This window comes from Sus scrofa, chromosome 10 (assembly GCF_054392235.1).
Source record: "Sus scrofa isolate SSC_HxYL_T2T_F1_AM1 chromosome 10, Sscrofa_HxYL_maternal_Yorkshire_Landrace_v2.0, whole genome shotgun sequence".
Classification (NCBI taxonomy): Eukaryota; Metazoa; Chordata; class Mammalia; order Artiodactyla; family Suidae; genus Sus; species Sus scrofa.
Window position 1 is genome coordinate 33,129,388 of NC_139392.1, and position 24,612 is coordinate 33,153,999.

The window sequence follows — 24,612 nt, forward strand, 5'->3', positions numbered from 1 at the left end:
AGTTTTTAGTTGAAGATAATTTCCAGGAACTGCACAATTAACAGATATACATACAAGTGCGCACACACACACACACACACACACACACACACAAATACCTTCATAAATTGTACACTTAAGAATATTCTATCCACTGATGGAAATACATGATCTCAGTTATGAAACCAAAAATCAAATGTTTCTTAGAATCTGCATTTATCTTTTATATAGAAATATAACTGATCATTATGTGTACTGGTCATATAACCAGTACTTTCAACTTTATAACTTAGCATCATTTATATAAAATAAACCCACACTTCCTCTTAGAAAAAAGCTGGTTATTAATATTAAGAATTCTTAACACACTCAATTATTCCTAGACCTTTCATACCTGATTTCTATATCCAGAGGATAACATGTTATATGAGAAATAATTGAGGAGCTATAGTATCTTTTTTTGAATAACCAAGGGTCTATGATATAAAAAAACAGACTCCTTTGTATAACTAAAAAGAGCAATAAGAAATGGCAAGGAAGCTGTAAAGAATAACCTCCTAGGATTAGAATTACAGTCACCAAGAGTCTCTTATTTATAACCTTGATGCCCATCTTAGCTGTTGAATATAAGGTGATGCCTTTACTGGTTAAGAGGTTTGACTAGATGATCTCTATGGCCATTGTAACTCTGAAGATTCTAGATTTAGTTAGAAAATAAAATACCTTTTCTTTCTGAACATCTTGTAGTGGTTTCTACTGCTCCTTCAACTGCTCTTCTTTCTTGGCTGAATCTTGCTCCAAAGAAGTCCTGGCAGTCTTCAGTTCTCGAATCAGTTTATTTTGGTTTCCAATTTGATTCCTGTTTGAAATCAAGCCCTCCTATGCTAGAGAAAGCGTCTCTTTCACAGACTTATAAAAAAATTTCCCCAGATTATTATATGTCATTGTTTAGTAAATTTCTATAGAAACATAACAGTTAACATATGCACAGTAGAAAGCAGTACACTCTAAAAAGATAGTATGTTATGCCCTTGAGCAAGATAATATACAAACTCCAAAATGCCTGTGGTTTAAATAGCTGCCTATAACATTGTAAACTCTCACAAAAACCTAATGACTAAATCTTTTAAAATCAAGCTCAAAATCTGTGCTACTATTTTCTGAAGATGCCAAGACATACTCTTCGACTTTGCCTCTAAATATTCATTTGTGTCATTCAGCAATACACTGCTATATATTCCTTTTCCTGGCTGCAGGCCAGGATATTTTCATCTGCTCAGGATCTTTTTACGTTGGAGAACTCCTTCTCTCATTTAGTGGTTTTACTGGGGCTACTTTAACCCACTGACTCCCACCAGAATAAGCAAATTCCTGAGTAGAACAAATACCAAACCTGATCCTGGAATACCCTAAACACATAGTAGTGTAGCCAAAAAGGAATTTCTGCATTATTCTGTGGTAGCTTTTTTTGGTCCAAAAATTTTTCTTTTTTCAAAATAAAATTTTAGAAATTTTAGTTGTTACTTATTCTTGATATCTGATGAAATGATATAAGGAATAGTATTAGGCTAACAAGGTTTATATTTAATTTTAAACTTACTATCCTAGAATTCTCACTTCATTCACGGTACAAAATCTATAGTTAAATTCCATTTCTATGAACTTTCTTGACAAGAAAGAATAACCTACAGCATGGCCAATTTGGAATACCCAGTCACAAACTTTAGTATTTCATTAATAATCCAGCAGATGGGGCTAAAGGCATAGATCAAGCCAGCCGGACTTGCATTTCACTGGTGTCTAGATACACCACATGCCCACAGATGGCACCCCTGACTTGGGTGTCATGTTACATGGTTCTGAACTTCTTCCTTTTCTCTCTTGTACACAAGATTATTTAACAAATACGATGCTGTGTGGGAGAAATTGACAGAACACTAAACCAACTATAATGGAAAAAATAAGAATCATAAAATTGAAAAAATCACGGAAGCAAAAGAATGGCCAATAACCATCCTTTATTCTGACCTATAAATTTGATTTGAATGTTCCTAGGAATTCCTTTTATTAAGTAGTTCAGATAACTTCTCACTTTGGAAGGAATTAAATGTCAATACTTCTATTAAAAAAAAATTTAGTGAAATGATGGTAAAAGAATCATGAATCAGAAGAGCTGAGATCCAGTCACAGTTCTGTTATTGTGCAAACATTAGGCCTGTCACCAGCCAAGCAGGGCTTCAGTCTCACAGGCAGAAGGAAGCTTTGGAAGAAAGATCTATTCATGGCCTCTCAGCAGTTGTAAAACTCCATGGCAGCCTTAGCCCTCTGTCTTTCTCTTCTTCCCATATTTACATTTGCATTCTTTCAGGTATAAAATTAGAACAAGACATAACATTTTAGACAAAAATAGTTGGCTTAATGAAAAAATACTGATTTAAAAGATCTAAGACTTGTTGTTATTCTCATGCGTAAATAACATACATATGAAGAAAAAGTGTGATTTCTGTAGATCTTTTACAGTCAGTCTTTAGATATCATCTTCTCTGTCACCAAATAGTCCTTCCAGTTCATCTGCATTTCCCTTCCTTCCTCCTACCAGCTCAAGCCACCATCATCTTCACTTGGACTATGGCACAGTCTCCTCTGTCTCATCCCCACATTCACCCAGGTTCCCCTACAATCCATCCTTATCCTGCTGCCAGTTATTGGCCTAAATAAAATACAAATCCTTGCAAATCCTCCTTCTTTTAGGATAAAGTCCAAACTCTTCCACCAACCCTCCCCAACTTTCAATAGTGTTCTAAAGGGAAAAAAAATAGTAATTTAAAGCTACTTAGAGAATACAGCAAGTAAGATGCTTTCTAAATGTCGAGGTGGTATTTTTTTCCTTAAAACAACTTGTTGATTTTGAACTTGATATATATAAAATATCTATTGTTGGCCCTATGAAAATTCTTTTACCCAATCTCCTGTTTCTTTGTCAGATCATTAGTCACCAACAATTCCTTCACCTCCTCTCTACCTATATGTTATTCATCCTTTTTGTTTCATTGTCTCTCTCCCATTAATCTCTTCTGTTCCAACCTTTTTAACCCCAGTCATAATCAATTCACACCTAGACTGCTGGAGTTTATGGAGGAGGAAGGGAGACAGCCTCTTTAATCTCCATGGCACTAATTTACCTCAGGTCCAAACTAAGCTGTCTTTAAACAACTTCCAGGTTAAGTTGCCTACAAATTTTTTTTTTCATTTTATTCCTCTGCTTAGATGACTCTTCTCCTCTCCCCCAAATATAAACTCCAGTCATCCCTGCTAGGCATCTAAGATACTTCACAATTTGAACCCAACCTTTTAAACTTCCAGACACCAACCATCACTCTGGCAAGACAATTATGTTGACTCCCAGCTTTGCTGGTTCCTGCTGCAGCACCTTTTCTCAAATGTGCCCCTGAGTGAACGGATCTCTCTCAGGACTCTGGGTATTCAAATTCTTAGATCCTTCAGGACCTGGTCAAGTCCTACCTCCTTCATAAAGCCTTCCCTAAAACAGCTTATGAATAAAACATAGTATATTTATGTATATTATAAATATTCTGTGATTTGACAAAATTTGTCAATAAGGCACTTTATACAAAGAAACAAACAAACAAAAAACCATACACATTAAAGGATCAAAAAGCATAATATTTCACCACGACAAAAAAGAGGACTGGCTAAGTCTTCTTTGAGAGAATAGAAATGTTCCATCTCCTGTAGAGAACTGATAACTTAATGCTACATAAAAATTATTTACCTTTTTTGTATATCATTCATTTTAATGATACTTTATCTAATCAAATAGTATTGCCAAGGACAAGGTATCCAGATATGTTTAGATAATTAAGGTTAAATTTACTTTGAGTTATAATCTCCCGATTTTAACCATTATGCATTCCAATAGTCTTGGGAAGTTAACAAATCCATAAAATTAAAGTCAGTCTTTCTTGAGAAGCAACAATAAAATTGCTTCCATTTTCACAAGTGGTTTACATTGAAAACTCCTTGGATTTTCTAACAGCAGTCCTTTATAAGTTATTTTTTTTACATAGGCAGCAAAGTCCTTTGATAAGCTAATACGACAGTTAACATATTTCCAAATTGTTTCACTATTAAAAGATACATTTGTATGGGGTTTTGTGGTTGTTTTTAAATGGCCACACCCATGGCATATGGAAGGTCCCAAGTCAGGGATTGAATCTGAGTGGCAGCTGTCCTTGAACCCCCTGCTCCAGGCCAGGGATCAAACCCATGCCTCCCCAAGGCACTGCAGTAGAATTCTTTTTCTTTTCTCTTTTCCTTTCTTCCTTCCTTTTCTTCCTTGCCTTTTTAGGGCTGCACCCATGGATATGGAAGTTCACAGGCTAAGGGACAAATCAGGGCTACAGTTGCCAGCCTACACCACAGCAACACGGGACCCAAGCTGCATCTGCGACCTACACCACAGCTCATGGCAACACTGGAACCTTAACCCACTAAGAAAGGCCAGGGATCAAAACCTCACCTTCATGGATACTAGTTGGGTTTGTTACCACTGAGCCACGACACGAATTCCCACAACTTATTTTTTAAAAAGCATATTTCTCCAAAAATAATTCAAAAGAAAACAAGTATGATATTCCACAAATACTAACATTCCCTGCCCATCTGGGTTCAGATCAATCATTTAATATTTATCAATAACATAGTGAGTTTTTATGATACCTTGAGATCTTGCTTGTGGCAAGAAGTTCAGATTCCTTCCCATAGAAATCAGACTGAAGCTGCTTTAGAGTTTCCTGATTTTTTTCATAGGCATTTTGTAACACTGATATTTTCTCTTTCTCTGCTGCAAGTTCCTGTGCTGCTTGTGTTGACTGCTGCTGTAGTTTATTCTCAAGTTCTATCTGAAACATACAAGTTATTTAAAACAGTATGCATACAAAAATCCAGTTACAAATACAGAATGAAATCCAATAACTAAGATTCCTGAGAACAAACTAAAGTTATGTCTTAAAATTCCACTGTAATAAAGAGTATCTTACTTAGAAATACAAAATTAAAGAATTACAAAATCTGACAAGTCCCAATTAAAAAAAGAATTAAGTAAAGAAAAAAATATTTTCACTGGTAAGTGTCAAGTACCAAGGTCTCAGGAGACTGAGAGTAACAACTACTTTCTGATGCAAGATAGAGTGCTATGCATGCTTTAGAAGATGCTGAAAGTTAAGGTTGAACTAGAGGAATTTTCTGCATGAAAGAATTTCAAAGCCATTACTGAGCTCAAGTGTATTGTTTCTGCTCCCTAAAATTCAAGAATGACCCAAGAAATTTCTAAGGGCATGTTCATTAACATCAAGGCAGAAAAAGAAATGAAAATCCTGCAAAGGTCCAACTCCTCTAAACTTGTTTTCAGTCTTTAAGAAGATTCAAGAGATGTGCACAAATTATGATGTAATTAGAAGATATGTATGTATAGTATGAGAAGAAGCACTTGGCTTTTAAAATAAACTTACTACTTCCATGAACCTGCTGTTGAATTTATCAGCAACCTTTTTGTTCCACAATCCAATATTCATGTTCTTGTCCACATCTTACTGAACATTCCAGCAGTCCTTAAAATAGCTGATGATGGTCCCTGCTAGAAACATTTCTTGAACCTGGTTTCCAAAACATCTTGTGTTTTAGGTTAACCTATTACCTCACTGGTTATTCTTCCTTCCTAAAATCTCTTACTACTGCCTTTGATCGCTCTGTAGTACAAGACCCCAGGGTTCCATCCCTAGGCTGCTTTTATTCTATAAACAGTCTCTCTTTAGAATATCCTAACTAGACTCATAGCTTTAAGTACTTTATTTACAGTTGACTTCTGAATTTAAGTCTCTAGCTCCAACCTCTGCCTGAACTTTGAGCTCATTATATCAAAGGACTTCCCAGACATCTTCCCTTGACTGACTGATAGATATCTACCTCAAGCAGAATTCTTGACTCCTGACAACAATCCTCCTCCTCAAAAAGCTACTATTTCCCCCAATAAATATGGCCATCCATCCACCTTCACAAGCCAGAAACCTAGAGTTATTCCTGACTCTTCTTTCCAGCATCTCTCACCATCCAATCTATCAGCAAGCCCTGATGATTTAACTTCCAAAAGACACTTCCAAATCATTCACTTGTAACACTTTAGTTCATGCCATCATCATGGACTTTCTGGACTACTGCAATAGTTTTTCAGTGCCCTCCTTGCTTGCTCCTTTATCTCCCTTCAGTCATATCCCATCATTTTCTGCTCAAAATTTCCTAATTGATTCTAATTGTCCTTCAAATAAAATATATCATTCTGTTATAATCTACAAGTTTGCATGTTTATGCTTTGTCTGCTTCGCTGAGCTCAGCTCATATGACTCTTCCTCTCTCCTACTATACTTGTTTTTAGAAACTACCATGCTTGCTGTAGCCAAAGATCTCTGTACTTGTTCTCCTGAGCACTGTATGTATGGCTCGTGTATTTCATGTACCAGCTCAAACCTCTTCAGAGAAGCTTCTTTGATCACCCAGCCTTTTAGCAGGGCTAAATCCATCACTGTCTTTTGTGAAGCCTCTTCCCCCCTCAAGAAGGTGTAAATCCATGAGAACAGGTTACTTGTATGCTCACAGCCACATCTCCAACACCCAGAAATGTGCCCATGGCATAAAATACATACCTAGTAATATTTCTTGAATGAATGAATGACAAATAGATGGGAAGTGGACAAATAGAGCCCAAAACTCCACTAAGAGGATCTTATAATAGTCCATATAAGACAAAACCTGGACAAAGATTATGGAAGTTGGGAAATAAGAAAAGGAGATAGAGGAGTCCCACTGTGGTGCTGTGGGTGAAGCAATCTCGCATGGCTACAGCTGTGGCATAGGCTGCAGCTGCAGCTCAGATTCAGTGCCTGGCCCAGCAACTTCTGAGTGCCATGGGTGCAGCCAAAAAAAATAAATAAAAAGAGATAGGTGCAACTGAGTTAGGAAGCAGATTGCTGGGAGATGGTGGGGAAGGGGATGCCTAAGGGGGGGCAGGGCATTGATCACCCATACATTATCAGATAATACCCCATATCCCCTCCAATGATTCTTCATTATGACATTATTTTTCATGTTGAAGACTATACTGCATTTTTTTTTTTGGTAGACTACTACTTTAACATCACCCCCCCACAAATCCAGATTTCTTTCTCTTTATTCACCAAAGTACTCTACAAAGTCTTAACAATGATCATCATTGCCCTCTGGGGCTTATATTTGGACCTTCATTTTATCAACTCCAAATGACAGGCTCATTCATTGATTCATCCATTCATTCTTTTTAAATCACTGATAGCTTATTTGTTAGAAAACACAGTTCTCTGATTTTGGAAATTCAAATTTATTAGTGGGTAGGTTAAAAAAAACAACAGGTCAATGTAACAGTTTGATAATTATTTTAATGGAATTAAATCCAACATTCCAAAGGAGAATACAGGAGGGTCCGTCATTTGCAATTTACCCTTCACACAGTGATCAGTTTTTGTACTAAAACAGGTATGATCACATTTCCCCCTTCTTAAAAACCTTTAACCTTCCAATATCAAGTATTTAATGTAGAAACAGTTATCCATCTACTCTGATCTTACTTCACCCAATTCTGTAGCCTTATCTCCCCTCACTTCTCCACTTACCATGTATTCCAATAGCGAACCTCCTATAATGACATCTTTTTAAGTTTCAAAAACTTTGCTAGTATTGCTTCCTCCTTGAAATATCTGCTTTCTTCATTTATTTAGGGCAGAACCCATGGCATATAGAAGTTCCCAGGCTAGGGGACAATTCGGAGCTGAGGCTGCCAGCCTACACCACAGGCATGGCAACACCAGATTCAAGCCGCATCTGTGCCACAGCTTCTGGCAATGCTGGATCCTTAACCCACTGAGCAGGGCCAGGGATCAAACCCGAATTCTCATGGGTACTGGTCAGGTGCGTTACCACTTAGCCACAATGGGAACTCCTTCTTCCTTTTTTTAACTTTTCAAAATTATAATCATCTTTAAAGATCCAGTTGAAATGCCAGCTCCTCTAAAAAGCCAGCCAAAACTTCTACTGAGCTCTATTTTTTTCTCTTTTTTATTACAATTTTCTTTGTCCTTACATACCAGCTTCCTCATTAAATTATAAGCTACTTAAGAATAGGGGCCATATCCTATTCAATCTGTATTCCCACATTAGGTTTCAAATAAAGTTGCTGTAGGAACCGATAACTTACAGCCGTGCTGGATCCTTGTTCAGTGGTTCCCAAACAATCACATTAAAAAAAAGGAAGTATATGCATGTGTGTCTTATATATAGTGTATGTACACATACACATCTATACCCTAAACTTTATCCCTGTTTTTCCTATTTCCCTGTGGCCCACTAATAAGTTTCCACAGACCATCACTGCGTGGTTTGCCGTGTGCACTGACAGTCTTGGATCACAGCTTGCCTACTTCCATATACTATCCCACAACTATTTTGTTTGCAACATGACACTGGCAGAGTAGACAACAACTCTATGACCCCATTATATTAATTCAGAAAGATGAATCACTTCCCTGTGACCATAAACCTAATAATACGTATAACATGAAATTTAAATTCAGATCTGCCTGACTCTAAAATTTACCTTCTTTCCAGGATATTATGCTGCTCCTCAATAAAGCCAAACTACTCTTGCCTCTCAATGATTCTCTAGTTACTCCAAATTCCAAAACTAATTTAGAGACTGGATATCCACCCAGCACTCCCTCAGGGTTAAAAATTGTGTCCCTTTTTCTGGCATCCATGCACTAGCATAAGTGAACTACTTACTGTGAATGAATGTCTCCAAAATGCACGTTTAAGCCTAGATCCCCAATGTAATGGTATGTAGAAGTGGATCTTTGGGAGATCATTAGATGATGGGGGTGGAATCCTTGTGAATGGGATTAGTGCCCTTCTAAGAAGGAATGAGATAACTGGTCTCAGTCATATCAGGATACAGCTGTCTACAAGCCAGAGTGGACCCTCATCAGACACTAGCTATGCCAAGTACCTTTATTCTAAGTTTCCCAGTCTCCAGAACTCTGAGAAATCAATGCTTATTGTGTTAAGCCACCTAGTCTATGGTATATTTGTTTTAACAGACCCATGTAAGACAACTACTGATAACAACACTTCCTCTAAATCTCATAATTCTTAAGGTGGTATCTAGTAAAGCCATGCAAAGTAGAAGAAATATACATTAACCATAAATCTGGAAGAAATCTTGTTGTAGCTAGTAATTTAAAAGAAAGAAAATGTGCTAATAGTTGTTAAGACTTTTTACTTATTAAATCAGGTGCTATAAAAATGATCTAAGGAATACTTTAATATGAGACTAATGGATTTCTTTGGTTTGTTTGTTTTTGTCTTTTTCTAGCACTGCACCCAAGGCATATTGAGGTTCCCAGACTAGGGGTCTAATTGGAGCTGCAACTGCCAGCCTATGCCACAGCCACAGCCATGCCAGATCTGAGCCTCGTCTACAACCTACACCATAGCTCACCACAACTGCCAGATCCTTAACCCACTGAGAAAGGCCAGGGATCGAACTTGAAACCTCATGGTTCCTAGTCAGATTCTTTAACCCCTGACCCACAATGGGAACTCTTGAGGCTAATGGATTTTGAAAAAACAAATGAACTCAAGATATCAAATCATAAACCAAAATACATATTGTGATAATTATATCCTGACTTCTGATTACATATGATAACACACAAAAAAAGAATAAAGGGTCATTAGAAAATTACTCTTTTGTAAAGCAGCCATAATAATGGTTGTAAAACAGAGGTCCACATAAAAGAATGTATTTGTGGGGTTATTTTTTTTCCTCTAGTAATATGACAAGCCAGCTCTTAATGCTATGAAGTATTTGGTTCTACATATTAAGGATTTTATATCTCCCTTCTCCCTGCATGAATTAACATAGAACAACCATGAGGAAAACCTCATTTTGTTCAAACACTAAGTTCATTCCACTTTTATCAACTCTTGGTCTGGACAAATATTAAAACATATTTAAGAATGAAGAACAGATGCTTAATAATAACTTATCATAGGTTTGGAAATAAAAACCATTATGATTTAACTTAAAAGTATCAAACAATTATAACCATATGAAACCTACATTATATACGTTATAGTAGATATAAATATATCTCACATTGTGATTTTTTATCTTGATTATTTCCCTTAATAAGGATAATTTATTGCTAAATTCCTTTAAAATTTTCTAATACACTAGAGATGTTTATACATTTTTCTCAATGTTGTTGTATCTTATTTTACAAAAAGTTTTGTCTGTCAAACAAATGATTAGTGTTATAAGAATTATCGAACAACATGATTACAGTGAATGGAAATCCAGACTTAGTCAATCATAGAAGTACAGTTGTGTATTTTAACTTCAAAAAATTTGAGCATGTATAAATTTTTCTTTGTTGCACCTCATCTGTGTTAATTATCATGTTACTATTTTCAATGCACAATTTTGCTTCCCATAAAAAGAAAACAAATATCACTACCTTTTAATCTCTCCTTGGAGTGCTTCAATTTGCTTTTTCTTCTGTTCAGTCAGTTGCTTTAACTCATTTCTGTTACCCTGAAGTCGTTGTTCTTCTTTTTCCTTTTGTTTTAAACTCTTCTGGGCCTGCATTAGTTGTCCCTGCATTGAATTGCACTCCAATTTCAACTGATGAGAAGTCTAAAAGAAAATAAAAATCTGTTTAGCATTCTTTTATCCATTCACCCTACTTCAAGCTAAGCACTACTCTAAGTAGAAACTACTGGGTCTGATGGCCATAAACAATCCACTAGTAAACCACAAAAGAAAAATCCCTGTCCTCACAGAGCTTTCATGACTGACACTATACACTATTAGATGGCATGCTGAATTAATCTTCAATATTTGTGTAATCCTCCTTTCCTTTTTAACTTATATATTTGGATAGAGCTTGGAAATGGACTATTCCTTTACATCATAACATAGGGAAAAACAGCATTCATCTCTAGATTGCTGAAATGTCTACTGCCTTTCAAGGATATGCAAATGCTACCTGAGCCTGTTAGCCACCATCAGAAAGGATAGCTTCATATTAACTGCAATAAAACCAAAATAATTTTGGCAAATATGTTTAGTATTTGATGAAACTAAACTATACCGCACACAATTTGTCATTTAGAGATCTGAGGAATATTTTGTTAATACCTTCTTTTTACAATCTACTAGGATATAGTTCTGTTCAAAATTAGACATCATATAGAAGCTAAGAGAGGTTCCTCTGTGGCCAAGGAGAACTACACATTCTCCGACATTTCTAGCTAAGGTCATGTTTCATGTTTTATGCATATTTCACTATGAACATAATTTGAGCAATTTGACCGTATTCTGAGTAACTTTTGAAAAAAATTCAGTGCTTCAGCTTATCTCCAACACAAAGGGAAATATTTTGTGCAAAGCAGGAATCAGGTAGTATAACAATAATGATTAACAAGTACCACTGGTTATGATAACCAATGACAAAGTAATAGCTAACATTTGACCATTTATTTTGTTAAGCTGGTTTTCTAAGCACTTTGAAATATATTAACCAATTTATTTCTCAAAATAATTCTATAGTGAACATTCTCTTATTAGCCTTATCTTCTACTGAGAAAACTGGAACACAGAGAGATCAAGTTGTCAGCCTAAGACAAGGCAAGACAGCACAGCTATTAAGTGGCACAACCAGGATATAAATCTGGACAATCTGGATTCAGAACTTATACACTAAACCACCATAATTTTGCCAGTTACATGTTGGCATCTAAAACCCAGGTGTCTTCTTTCAAGCAACAACCAGAACACAACACTACAGATGTGTCAGGACCAGGTTTTACTACTTTATCAAATCAGATCTCTAGAAAGGTACATGCCTGGACTCTGGCTGCTGGAGGTATGCCTTCAGAAAAAATAGCAACATATTATTATACTCGCTTAATGTATATTATACTCTTGCTTCTTTTGATGGAGAACAACAGAAGTATTAACCACAGAAAATCTTTTTTTTTTTTTTTGTCTTTTTAGGGCCGCACTTGTGGCACATGGAGATTCCCAGGCTAGGGGTCAAATCGGAGCTGTAAATGCCTGTCTCCACCACAGCTACAGCAACAGCAGATCCAAGCTGTATCTGCAACCTACACCACAGCTCATGGCAACGCTGGATCCTTAACCCACGAAGCGAGGCCAGGGATCAAACCTGCATCCTCATAGACACTAGTCGGGTTTGTTAACCATTGAGCCATGACAGGAACGCCAACAAATCTCTTCATTGTTAAACAACCATTATCAAATATATTAATATCAATGTCCATGAAATTGCCCTTAAAATTTCATTTCTATGGAAAGCCTATCAAGACTTTTTTTTATCCATAGTAGTCTGCCTTAATCTAAATTATCTAATTATAACTCTATAGTTAGATTACTCAATTTTCCATCTTTAATTAACTACTTTTATTTTAGGCCTCTTATCAAAAACTAGGTTAAATCTTTTTAGTAGTGGGTAGAACACAAATGAAATAAACCTTCTTTTGACCTAATTATCACTGAAAATATTTTGAAAATATAAATACCTTATTATGCTATAACATATTTTGTTACAGAAAAAGAAAATCTTAGCTCCTCTTTTTCAAGTGAGTTTTTCAGTTCATTCTGTTCCTTATGTGCGCATTCTATCTGTACTTCAAGGTGATGCTTTAAATCTTTGCAGGTTTTCTCCTAAAAAAATGGAAACTATATTATGCCGAAAATATCTGTAGTAAAATAAGACTTTTGGTTTACAAGCTTATAAGGTCGTTAGAAGGAAATAAACCAGAATTGCTGATCATTGAAGATGGGACAAAATAATCCCATTTCATTAATAAAAACAGGCAAGTATTATAGCAGTAAGGAAGGAGGAACAGGAAAAGGCTAAGTGTTTCAATCATCAACCAAGAGTCACAATAAATAATTTAGATAGTATTTGGGCAAGATTTTAGAAAACTTTGGTTTGGAAGCCACATTTTTTGTCACAGAATTAATTAAATTAAATAACTTATGTGGTTGTGGATATGGTTTGGTTTTTTTGATCACATCTGTGGTGTGCAAAAGTTCTCTGGCCAGGGATCAAACCCATGCACACCACGGCAATGACCCAAGCCACAGCAATGACAATGCTGGATCCTTAACTCCCTGAGCCACCAGGTAATTCCAAATTATGCTATTTTAAACGTAGAATAATATGCTTCAAAAAAAAGGAAGCAAGGAAATTCTTAAAAAGAAAGTGTTGAAATGATAAATAAAAATAATCACATATACTTTAAGAGGGAATGTGTACAGATAGATGTTTTCTCCAAACAGAAAGGAACATAAAAGTAACATGAAAATCTTTTTTTTAGGAGTTTCCATTGTGGCTTGGCAGAAATGAATCCAACTAGTAACCATGACGGTACGGGTTTGATCCCTGGCCTTTGCCTCACCCAGTGGGTTAAGGATCTGGCATTGCCATGAGCTGTTGTGTAGGTCACAGATGCAGCTCAGATCCCACATTGCTGTGGCTGTGTTGTAGGCCTGCAGCTGTGGCTCCAATCCAACCCCTCCTGTGGGAATTTTCACATGCCATGGGTGTGGCCCTATAAAGCAAAAAAGAAAATGTCAAATATGAATTAGGCAGAAGAATCAGTACATTTTAAATATTATCACTTCTGCTTAAAAAAAAAGTAAATATAAACAACTAACCATATCTAATATAGCAGCTTTTCCCTTCTGACTTTCCTTTTCAAATTCACTTCTGGAGTTCTTCAAAGAATCAGAAACTTTTGATAATTCCTCTTTTGCTCCAGAAAGCTCTGTTACTAGAGTTTCTTTCTCCATCTTCACTTTGTGTAGTTCTGTCACTGCTGCTTGAATTTTGTTATTCAATTCTTCCTGCTGCATTTTTGCATTTTGACTTAAATTTTCTATTTTCTTGTTTAAGGATTTTTTTTTCCTTCTTCTTGCTTGGTAAGCACTTGCTTAATATTTTCAAGTGCTTCAGATTTCTTCTGTAGATCCAACTTTGTACTGGATATGCTATTTAAGAAAAAATTTAATAATGCATAATTTATCACCTCTAATTTACCATTCAAAATAAATTATTACTTTTTTAAACTTTTTTGTATCCTTAAGAAGTAAAAATAATAATTTAATGTATCAAGCCAGTACCACCTCACACCAGTCAGAATGGCCATCATTAGTAAGTCTACAAATAGCAAAGGCTGGAGAGGGTGTGGAGAAAAGGGCACCTTCCTACACTGTTGGTGAGAATGTAAATTGGTACAACCACCATGGAGGTTCAATAATATGGAGATTCCTCAGAAAACTAAATACAGAACTACCATATGACCCAGCAGTCCTATTCCTGGCCATATATCGAGACAAAACTTTCATTCAAAAAGATAAATGCACTCCCATGTTCACTGCAGCACTATTCACGATAGCCATGACATGGAAACAACTTAAATGTCCATCTACAGATTAATGGATTAAGAAGATATGGTACATATATACAATGGAATACTACTCAGCCATAAAAATGAATGAAGTAATGCCATTTGTAGCAACACATATGGAACAAGAGATTCTCATACCAAGTGAAATTAAGAAAAAAGAGGAAGACAAATACCCTATTTCATTTAAACGCAGAATCTGAAATACGGCACAGGAGTTCCCACTGTGGCGCAATGGAATTGGTAGGATGCAGGTTCAATCCTTGGCCCAGCACAGTGGGTTAAAGGATCCAGCATTGGTGCAGCTGAGGCATAGGTCTCAGCTGCAGCTTAAATCTGATCTCTGGCCCAGGAGCTCCATGGGCAGCCCCTCCCCCCTCAAAAAAATGGCACAAAATGAACCTATCTACAAAAGAGTAACAGACTCCCAGACTTACAGATTTGTGGTTGCCAAGGGGAAATGGGACAGACTGGGAGTTTGAGGTTAGTAGAAGCAAACTATTACATTTAGAATGGATAAGCAATGAGGTCCTATTGTATAACACAGGAACTATATCAAGTCTCAGGGAACTATATCTTGGAAGATAATATAAGAAAAGTAATATGTATATATGTGTGTGTGTGTATGTATATATACATGTATATGACTGGGTCACTTTTCTGTACAGCAGAAGTTGGTACAACATTATAAATTAACTGTAATTTTTTTTTTAAAAAAAGCAAAAAAAATTTAGTCAAAAAATAATAAAACCACACAACCAAAAAAATGCCATAGAACATCTGTTCTGACTATTTAACAGATAAAGAAGATTTACCTCAAGTAAATAAATTAGTGGTAAAGTCAAGACCATCTAACGCCCCTGACTTAATCCCCAAAGAAAACTGTGCATAGAGCAAACCTAGCCTACGACAGCCAGAAAAGTTTTCCCTGTACTCTAAAGAACCTATTAGCCCCTGAACATACAGAAATTTGCCTCCTTCCTTGAAAACATAAAACACATTATATCTTTGAAACGACTTAAACTTCAAAACACATAAGGTAAGTAGGAAAAAAATAGAAGAATATCTCATTTCAGATAGAGGAAGGACAAAAGATTTATTGTAATCTTAGAACCTAGCAGATTATGTAAGAGATTTGTTATTATTTGCCCCTTAAAAAAATGCTTTCTGTAGCTAAATCAGTAAAAATTTATAAGAATAAGGAAATGCACATATTGCTGTAAGAGTTAAAGACTTCTCTTTTCATAAAATGAATACAATTATGTTTATATGCATATCAAAGGAAAAGCACATATTAAAGATCAACAAGTTTCTAAAGAGAAAATAAAACCAGATGCAAAGTAGTATTTCTAGAATGTATCCTCTTTCTAGTGTATTTTACCATCAATGTACTTACTATAAATTGAACAATATGTTAAAGAGAGATTATTAAAAGCTATATCAGCCACATAATTGAAGTTAGGTATTAATACAATACCAGAGCTGCACATATACCTTGAAAATTTCGAACTTTTAGTCCCAGAAACTTACTTTTACTTTCTAAAAAGTAGCTAGAAAAGTGAACTACATTCATAGGATCCTGTACCGCACTGATTTTTAAAGGTCTAAACAGAAAAGTCATTGTACTAATTATTACTTTACCATTTTAATATAATTAAAATCCATGTCAAGCAACCTTGAAATTAGGACTTGATATATTTATTCACTATGCTATTTAACTTTCCCACAAATAATTATTATAAAATCATATGACTATGTGAATCAAAGACAGCAATAGAAATAAAGGCCTTCATAGTGACTGCAAAACTTAGCTGTTTTTTTAAAGTCACTTAGTAATAAAAAAACAAAACAAATCAAAATGAAAAAAAAAAAACCACACATGATCTGGGAAACCTTAACACTCCGTTCTCAGAAACTGACAGAAATGACCAGAAGGGAAAAAATGGCAAGGATATGGAAGATTAGAACAATATTATCAACTACCTCAACCTAATTGATATTTATGGAATACTTTACCCAACAACACATATGTGTACCCATGGAAAATTAACCAAGATAAGCCATATACTGGGCCCTAAATAAAACAGTTTGAAAAGTCTGAGTATGTTCTCTGACCTCAGTGGAATTAAATGAGAAACCAGTAACAGTAAGATATCTACAAGAATCCCAAATATTTGACAAGTAAACAAAATACTTCTAACTAACCATGATCAAAGAAGAAAACACAAAAGATATTTGAAAATATATTAAACTGCAGAGGAATGAAAATATAAGATGGAAGTTGGTGGGCTTGAATAGCATCAGTGGCCCTTGAGAAAGGTGGGCCCTGTGCCCTGTTATGTGGGCTGAGCCTTTCAACCAAGGTTGAGGGTTTAGTCAAACTCTAGATATGTTTACCTAGCTTGCCTTTCTTAGGTAGTACTCTAGAAAGGCAGGACCCAACATAGGAAATGTTCGCATAAAGTATAAAGGGAAAAAACAAAAAAACAAACAAAAAAAACCTTAGTAGAAGTGGAAAGAACCACTGATCCCATAAGTGTCCTTGGGAAAGAGAACAAGAAGCAACTCAGAGGTCACCTTCAAAGACACATGACTGGCTTCCAGAGGTGACAACCAAGTTAGTGGGTGATACAAAGGATCAGGTGTACTCTCCAAACGTCAGCACTGGAAACTATGATGTTATCAGTGAGAAAAAATGCCATTTGCACCTGTATATCCTCAAATTCACAGTATCAGGACCCAATGTACTAGATATGAGAACAAAAAAATTTTGTCATCCCTCCCAAAACAAGGATGCAACCATGAAGGTGTAAAACAACTTAATTATTGATGGGTTTTATTTCATTTCTCTGAAAGGTAACTTTCCCACGCACCCAACTTCCATCTTTACTACTGAGAGTCAAAAATCTTCATGCTCTTGCCACAGATCAAGTCCGTCAACACAGTCGGAATGGAATATTTGGCATTTAAAGACAAAGTCTGCTGAAATGTGACTGGTAACAAGCCCTCCTATTTAACCATATTATATGGATTTATTTTTATTCATGTTAATATAAGCAGTTTATAGAATCAAGTAAATCCTTAAAGATGTGATGATAAAATTGAAATCTTAAAAATATGTTAATTCTTAGTTTACAATGCTCCCCCTTAAGTCATTAAGCTTATGTTTCTTTCTCCACTTCAACTTGTTTACTCAATTCTGTAGCTCTAAGCTCTAAATCTGTGTTCAGTTGTCTTTGCTGTTGTAGATCCTGCAAAGCTTGCTCCTTGCTTGCTTTAACTTCAAGTGAATCAGCTTCCAATTTCTATTGAAGAAATATAATAACAACTTTAATGTCAATTATCTACTATAACATTATACCACTTTTGTTTACATTCAAACTGGTGTTGACATAACACACAAAAATAGCCAAAAATATCTGTTATAATAAAAAATACACTCTGAAGCTTTCACTGAATAAAGCTGCCATTTATCATGGAATATTTAAGAAAACCTAGCAGCAGGCTTCCTATAGGAGAAGCAGTCACTGAGTTTTTAATTTTCAAAATTAACTCTAAGAGAAAAACTTAAAATAATTATATTTGTTACCTGCGTAAAATTTATGAACTAAAGTCCGAAAAAACTAAGTAACAGGTTCACACATGGGCCCACTTAAAATATGTACTCCTTTATAATCACAGTTAATAATACTGAGATAATTAGAACTATTCACAACTAAAATGCAGTTGTCATGTCATCCTTCTCATTAACACCTATTGACCGTAAACATAAAACCAATTAAACTTCTGATTTTGCTTCTTCAATCTCTTCATCTAGAGATCATTGTTCTTCACAGTGTGATTTTTGTGTCATTCATGTAGATATAACTGTGGGCACTTTTACAAATTCACAAAAGTCAGGAGTTCCCTAATGGCTCAGCAGATTAAGGATCCGGCATTGTCACTGCTGCAGCTCAGGTTGCTGCGGTGGTGCAAGTTTGATCCCTGGCTGAGGCCCTTCCACATTCCATAGGTGAAGCCAAAAAAAAGTCAAACTGTTAAGTACATAGTTCAAAAATCTATGAGCAAGGCATTTTCTTGTATAGCAGTAAAAAATTTTGTGCCCTAAATATTTTATAAGCCAATCTAGGTACCTGTAGTTCTTACTCAATGCTTATATTTGACACTCAATGTAACTATGTTAATTCTATGTAACAGATGGAATATGTCCTAAAACAATGATTAGAAAAAATATCTAATATCCAATGTTGTGATAGGTTACAATAAATATTATTGGTTCTAAATAACTATTTTTAAAAGATACTTAAATAGACTTCTCATGAGACGGCTTCATCTAAAAAATTAGTTTTTTGTTTTTTTCAACCATTATGTCGAGTAATTTGTCATGCCATGTTATTGACCATAAAGAAAATAAAAAAAGGAATGCAGAGAAGATCTGAAAATGTAATTTTCTTCTTCCACGTTATACTGATGTGGATGTGGATGTATACAAATTCAAAGCCCAGGATTCTACAGTTGTACAGAAGTGCTTTATCTGACAGTGGAGGTATAACTTATATATATAGTAACTTGAGAAATTTTTAACTTACAGCAGTTTTAATTTAAAGGACAAGGGACTCAGGTCAAATCCTTCTCTCATATGTGTAGCCACTTAATCTCTTTAGCTCCAAACTTTCATCTGGAGTTGTATTAAAGAAAGAAGTTTACCATAGTGTAAATTATAATAAATTTAAATGATATTAAATTAGAAACAAAACCCAAAGAGTATACATGTAAAGTTTAAAATAGGAAGAAATATGCCATCCCTGAATATTATACTGGAATAAAGAGGGAAAGAGACAGGAATGATATAGCAAAACAAAAAATAAGTTCCTCATAATTACAGAGTAGATCCCTGGTTGGCTGTCTCTTTGAAATATTTACACATACCATGGAACCAGTATATATGTTAACTGCTATTTGCAAAAGCCCTCCTTTAACAAAGAAGTTAAAAGTAAAGATGGAATTCAAAAATCAAACAAGAAAAAGCACAGGTAATTTTTTTTGGTTCCCAGGCTAGGGGTCAAATCAGAGCTATAGCCTACACCTAGCAATGTCACAGCCTACAGCAACATCAAATCCAAGCCAAATCTGCAACCTACGCCACAGCTCATGGCAACGCCAGATCCTTAACCCACTGAGCAAGGCCAGGGATTGAACCTGAAACTTCATAGTTCCTAGTTGGACTCATTTCTGCTGCGCCACGATGGGAACTCCATTTATATATTTATTTATTTATTTATTTATTTATTTAATTTATTTTTGTCTCTTTGCTATTTCTTGGGCAGCTCCCGTGGCATATGGAGGTTCCCACGCTAGGGGTCTGATCGGAGCTGTAGCTGCTGGCCTACGTACGCCAGAGCCACAGCAGCATGGAATCCGAGCTGCATCTGCGACCTACACCACAACTCATGGCAACGCCGGATCCTTAACCCACTGAGCAAGGGCAGGGACCGAACCCGCAACCTCTTGGTTCCTCGTCGGATTTGTTAACCCCTGCACCATGATGAGAAATCTTTCTTTTTTTTTAATTTTTAAAACTTTTACATCACAGCTTAACCTTTGTTTGAAAGTTTGAAATCTTAGATTCCATCTGAGTCATCAATTACATTGCTACAGGAACAGAAAATATGGCGAAATTCAGTTTCCTTTATACAAACCCTAATTTGACCTTCTAATTCTTCAGTTTTCTGTTCTAAAGAGAGATGTTTCTCTTTATATTCTTTAAGATGACTTTTCACCTGACTGCCATATTCTTGCTTATCCTGCAAATGTGTAGTGACCTGAGCCAGTTGAGTAGTGACTTTATTCAACTCCTTTTAGAAAAGTAAAATTAAAGATAACTTCAGTAAGGATTACTTTACTCTAGTTCCCAAATGATCGGTTAAAGTAAAATAGAAAATTCTAATTTTATTGAAGAAACTACTTTGAGTAAGACAATAGATAAGTCTATCAAAGGTTAAATTTACCCACCAATATAAAGGACCTGAACTGAAGTTATACACAGCCTGAGATACTAAGTTTACATACCTAACAGCTCAATTAACTTTCTCAAGGAAGAGTTACTTTAGGAGCCAAAAGATACAGTAGAATATTAAATAAGCTAACAGTAAAATAACACTGTCACAAATAAATATTATCAATGTTCAAGGCAGCATTTTTTAATAATTTATTAATTATAATGATAACATAATGTTCATTTGGAGTATCTAGTTGCACAGGGAAAACAAAACAAAAAAAATACTAGGAAATCCACTACCCATAGATAATCACTATTAATATTTTGATAAATTTCTTTCTAGTCTTCTCTGTATGCTAGCCTCTATTTTCTGATTTGTATGTTTAAAATAACAGGTCTTGCTTTACATAGTGTTTTATTGTAACCTTTGTTTTTCCATAACAATGCATCATGAACCTGACATTATTTTCTAAAATATCATTATACATCACTACATAAATTTCCGTTTTATTGATACAGACCATTTTTTAGCCAAAGTCTTATTTTACAGTCTTAGGTTGCTACAAAACTTTCTGCAGAGATGCAAAGTATGATTATTCCTTAGGGTAAAGCACTAAAGGTGAGCTAAAGAATAAGAAAAATCCGATACGGGAGGACAAGATGGCGGAGGAGTAGGGGGACACGCTCGCCCTCTCACACAAACACAACAAAAAAAGCACATCTACAGAAGAAATGACTCACACAGAACAGCAACCAATCGCTGGCAGAGGAACCTAAACTCCAATAACGGCAAGAAGTTCGTGAAATTATTGGGCAGAATGGGAGAAAAGAGGAGAGTGAGAGAAGGTGAATCCGAGCGGGATGGGCGCTCCCGAAAGGGAACTGCGGAGGAGAAAGGGATCCCGCACCCTGGAAAGTCACCTACACGGGGGAAAGATCAAACGAACCGGAGGAATCTCCAGATGCAGAGAAGAGTGTAGCAGTCAGTAAGTTGGAGTACGGAAAAACCCATCAAGAACCCAACGGACCATCTGAACTACGGGCAAAGTCACCAAAAATTGAGACGCCTGGTTGGGGGCTGGGCACCGAGACCTCGCCTCTGAAGGTTAGTCCCCGAGAGGAGGCCGGGGGACGCCTGGGTGGGGGCTGGGTACCAAGACCTTGGCTCCAGAGATTAGTCCCCGGGCTAGGGGGCGGGGCAGAGCGGAAACTGCTTGGGAGGTCTCTAAACCATTTGAAGGGGCAGAGACTGCCTGGGAGACTAGAAAACAAAGCTGTCGCAGAGGAAGGGAGCAATACTCTAAGGGCGGGGAAGTGGAAAGCCGCCTCAGAGGGAACCTGGGAGAAGAGCCTGGTCTGCACCCGTGCTGGGGAGGGGAGAGAAGAAGGGGTGGGTCCCCATAGAATACCCCCCACACCACAGCAAGCTTACAGGTCCGCTAGCTAGCAGAAAGCTGCGCTTCCCAGTGCATCCCCCCCGCCCCCACCACCCCCTATGCTCTCGCTGGACCTGGGGCAACCTGCCATCCAGGAGGGCTGGTCTCAACAATTGCCTGAAGCCTACCACCACAGGGGCTGTCCCTGCACAGGCCTGCTTGCCCTTTGGAGGGGCTACACTTCTGCAGAGCAGCACCAAACACCACCAGCACCCTAGAAAAGGCCTGCAGCCCAGAAAAGCTAGAACAAGCCTAGCCAGACTGTGAATAGATCGGCCTAATTCTCTGACGGTTTTTCTGAGACGGGCTGCCCCGGGGAGGAGCCTCTTGGGTCTCCAAGGGCCTTGCTACCCGCCCAGGCCCCCAGGGGGTGCTGAGAGCTAGTGGACCCGCTGCATAGGACTGCCAGCTCCAGGCAGGACCCCCTGCAGCCCAGAAAAGCTGCAACAAGCCTGGCCGAGTTGGGAAAAGATCTCAGACGGTTTTTCTGAGTCGGGCTGCCCTGGGGAGGAGCCTCTTGGGTCTCCAAGGGCCCTGCTACCCGCCCAAGCTCCCAGGGGATGCCCCACTCCCGTGAAATAACTGCTCAGCACCACCAGCCCCCTGGAAGGGCCCCTGCGGCCCAGAAAAGCTGCAACAAGCTCAGCCAGACTGTGAAAAGATTCACCTACATTCTCAGGCTGTCCTTCTGAGTTGGGCTGCCCTAGGGAAGAGCCTCTCAGGTTCTCAGTGACCCAGATAGCTTCTCCAGCCCCCAGGGGGTGATGCACCCCTGAAGAGCAGCTGCCCAACACCGCCAACTCCCTGCAAGAACCCCACAGCCTAAAAACACCAGAGCAAGCTCTGCATGACCAAGTGAAATCTGCTACCATCGTGGGGTGGACCTCCCAGTCCTGTCTGCCCTCAGGAAGTCCTCCATTGCTTCAAAGAAACACTGTTAGCCCCATCAACACTCCAGAAAAGCCACACTGCCTTAAAAAAGATTGACCAACAACGCCAGCCCTCAGGAAATATTCCACGGTAGTGACAAGGCAAACACTACCCGATCACGGAGAGTACAACTCCAAAAGGAGAAAGAAAACAACAAGCAAGATGAAGAAGCTGAGAAACCACCCCCAGTCAAACCAACAGGAGAACTCACCTCAAACAGTCAACAATGAAACAGATCTCTGCAGTCTGACAGACCTGGAGTTCAAAAGAGAAATAGGGAAAATACTGAAGGAATTAAGAGAAGATATGAACAGTAACGCAGATACCCTCAGAAAGGAACTAGAAAATATAAGGAGGAGCCAAGAGAAACTAGAACATTCATTTGCAGAGACGCAAACTGAACTAACGGCAGTAAAAACCAGAATGAATAATGCAGAACAACACATCAGTGATATGGAAGATAGAATAATGGAAATCACTCAATCTGGTCAGCAGAGAGAAAACCGAATCAAAAAACTGGAAAGCAATATAAGAGACCTATGGGATAATATAAAGCGGGCCAATCTACGCATAATAGGAATTCCAGAAGGAGTAGAAAATGATAAGGGAATGGAAAATATATTTGAAGAAATTATCGATGGAAACTTCCCAAATCTAAAGGATACTGGGTTCAAGATACAAGAAGCACAGAGGGCCCCAAACAAACTGAACCCAAACAGACCCACACCAACACACATCATAATAAAAATGGCAAAAGTTAGTGATAAAGAGAGGATCCTAAAGGCAGCAAGAGAAAAACAGAATGTTACCTACAAGGGAACCCCCATAAGAATATCAGCTGATTTCTCTACAGAAACACTACAGGCCAGGAGGGAATGGCAAGAGATATTTAAAGTGCTACAAGGAAAACATATGCAACCTAGAATACTTTATCCAGCAAGAATATCATTTAAAATAGAAGGGGAAATAAAAATTTTTCCCAACAAACAAAAACTTAAAGAATACAGCAACACAAAACCCAGGTTAAAGGAAATTTTGAAAGAGCTTCTCTAAACCAAAAAGGAAGGAAAGGGAAGAAAAAAGAAAAGAAAAAAAAAAGAAGAAGAGGAAGAACTAGGACTGAGGAAATTGCAATCAGAGAGCAGTCACTCAAATAAGCCAGCATACAGATTTAATCATGAACATACTTCAAACAAAATAAAATTAAAAAGAAAAAAATAAAAGAGTCATCAAAACCACAAAATGTGGGCAAGGGATGTTAGGAGGTAAATAACCCTTTTTGTTTGTATGTATGTCTCTCTTCTTAATTTTTAATATAGTAATGAAGTGTTTGAACTTACAGGACCATCAGGCTAAAACACACAATTATGGGAAGGGCAACCACAAGCCAAAACCAAATATTGCATTTGCAAAAAATGAAAAAAAAAAATACACTCAAGCAGATAATAACAGGAGACCATCCAACAAAAAAAAAAAAAAAAAAAAAGAAAGGAAGAATGGAGAACCATAGAATCAACTGGAACACGAGGTTCAAATGGCAATAAATAATCATCTATCAATTATCACCTTAAATGTCAATGGACTGAATGCCCCAATCAAAAGACACAGAGTGGCTGAGTGGATAAAAAGGCAAAAACCTTCAATATGCTGCCTACAAGAAACTCACCT

At 37.1% G+C, this 24,612-nt stretch overlaps 1 protein-coding gene across 9 annotated transcripts in view; it reads right to left on the reverse strand.

The window, feature by feature from the left end:
* LOC146398936 (uncharacterized) overlaps positions 1-24,612 on the reverse strand; it is an 82,703-nt gene that overhangs the window by 44,779 nt on the left and 13,312 nt on the right. For 5 of the 9 annotated variants that reach the window (XM_084980872.1, XM_084980871.1, XM_084980866.1 and 2 more), the window contains exons 2-6: positions 13,832-14,164; positions 12,688-12,832; positions 10,602-10,780; positions 4,720-4,901; positions 703-838 (exon numbers count right to left, since the gene is read on the reverse strand). The gene's annotated coding sequence lies outside the window, so the exon portion shown is untranslated. The remainder of the gene's footprint in view (positions 1-702; positions 839-4,719; positions 4,902-10,601; positions 10,781-12,687; positions 12,833-13,831; positions 14,165-24,612) is intronic. The other 4 variants (XR_014818290.1, XM_084980869.1, XM_084980867.1 and 1 more) reach the window with 2 other exon arrangements.